The sequence below is a fragment of the Penaeus monodon genome, chromosome 32 (genome assembly GCF_015228065.2).
Source record: "Penaeus monodon isolate SGIC_2016 chromosome 32, NSTDA_Pmon_1, whole genome shotgun sequence".
Classification (NCBI taxonomy): Eukaryota; Metazoa; Arthropoda; class Malacostraca; order Decapoda; family Penaeidae; genus Penaeus; species Penaeus monodon.
Genome location: NC_051417.1, coordinates 9,537,772 through 9,539,917, shown reverse-complemented (window position 1 = coordinate 9,539,917; position 2,146 = coordinate 9,537,772). Strand labels below are relative to the sequence as shown.

Sequence of the window (2,146 nt, the reverse complement as noted above, 5' to 3'; positions counted from 1 at the left end):
ATCCTTATTAAGCTTGTACCTGTTCCAAGTTGTGATTATTATTGTTTATCATATATTCTGATGTTCACAGAATTATGTAGGTGTTAAATCTGTATGGTAGCTTGTTCTAAAAGTTATGAAAAATGAATTTATCTTGATTATTCATTAATATTGAAAAGTAAATTTTTTGTCAGATTTCAAGTGAAAAACTTCTTATTCAATATGCAAAGACTGAATTGATGTATTTTTATTTTGCTTATCATATACACATTAACTTTGATTTATTATTCAGTTACTATTTATTTTTGTTTTGTTTTACATAGTATAAAGATGTGTATAGACAGATTAGAGATGCTATGATCCAGTAAACAAATTGTGTAGATGCACAGTATATCACTATTATTAGATACGCAGTTTATTCCTTTGTAATTTCAGACAGGTTTTGCAATTACTTCAAATGACGGAGTGTACATATTCCAAAGAAAGAGTTATGGGCATGAGTACTAACTATTGCCAGATGATACTGAATTATTAGTGATTTAGTATTAGACACTGCATGGGAAATGCACCTTCATTTAGCATGTCAGTTGTCAGTTTTATGATGCCTTTCAACATCCATATAATGAAAAAGATTCTTCATTTAAGTCAATCCTGATTTGCTATGTTACCAGAATATTTAATGACAGCAATAATTCTGGTAATTCTTTCAGATAGTTTGTTTTTATGTCCTGTTGATATGAATGTTTTAAAACTAGGCATTTCAATGTTGTCTTTTATTTATTCTGCCAGGAAATGCAATTTTTGTTGTTACTCTATTGTTCATACCCATACTAAATGACTTGTAAGGGTGATCCTTAGTGATATATTTAGTGGTGTTTATTTGTGTGAGTTCTGCAAAATGTCTTAAAAAATCTGAATTATTTGTGACATCATGTGCAGATTGAAGCTTTGTTGTGGGATAATTTTTTGGACGTCTTTTCTTTGGGGTTTAATTTTTTACTTGAAGATATACAAAACTCAATTGCCACCAAAGTGTGGATGATTTTAGACATTGAACATTTGATTGAGAGGTAATGAGATACTGCTGTTTGTGTGGTTTCAGTGATTTAATTTCATAACTATAAAATGATACCATGTTATTCTTAGCATAGTATCAAACAATATTTAGAAGCTGCAAATTTCCAAGAATATAACCTATCAAGTGTAAGCTTTTGACTAAATGAAGGTTGTTGTTCTAGATTCATTCTAAATTTTGCAGTATTTAGATGACTGGCATTTGTATGACTAAGATACCTAGAAATACTTTGTAATATGTTAAAGCTCTCTTTTTCATCAAAACTAAAATTTTCAATACTGCATATATAAGTTGAAGTTGTTGCTATAACTAGTAAGTGTTTAGGAAGAAAAAGACAGAGTGTGAGCAATGCCCTTAAGACAGGATTCAAATTTATTACCAATCGGACTTGTATCTAATAGATGATATGGCTCCAGTTAATGTTTTAGGGGATTAGAATGCATTATTGTATAATTCATTGTCTCTACCAATTTGTTTATAAACAAGTTATTTAATTTCATATAATTTCAAATGAAGAGATATTGGAACAGGGATGAGGATTAACTAGTGGTATTCCCAAACATTATTTCTGTGTTTGGTTTCTTGGCTATTACTCTGACATACTTAATTGATTTGTCATTTAAAATATAATGAGATATTTAGGAATATCAGTCAGACTGCACTTTGCAAGTTAGCTATTGTGCTTCATTGCTTCAGGAAAGTATAGACTGGCTGAAATGCTCTTGTGAGGCACTAGTAGGATTGGTGTTTCAAAGAATATCTTTAATTAAAGCATAGTGCTAGCTTTTCTTAAAATCTGAGGTTCTCTAAAGATACAGAAAAAAAACATCAGTCATCTGCAGTTCAGAATATGCAGTTTCTTTTTTGATGGATAAAAATGTAACTTGAACTGTACCTCAAAATTATTTTAAGGTATAAATCTAAGCATTGTTTGCTGCAAGCATTTTCTTCTTACTTGCTCAGGATATTTCAGTGATCAGCCACTGTGATAATTAATTAATTTTCTTATGCTATATATACAAGCATATAGATATGTAAATTACAGGAAGTAAAAGAGGACTACAATATGACTGATGTGAAGTGCATCCATGT

General features: G+C 30.0%; 1 protein-coding gene across 8 annotated transcripts in view; it reads left to right on the top strand.

Annotated features, from left to right (window-relative positions):
- LOC119593490 (gelsolin, cytoplasmic-like) overlaps positions 1-2,146 on the top strand; it is a 58,995-nt gene that overhangs the window by 43,723 nt on the left and 13,126 nt on the right. The window lies entirely within an intron of this gene.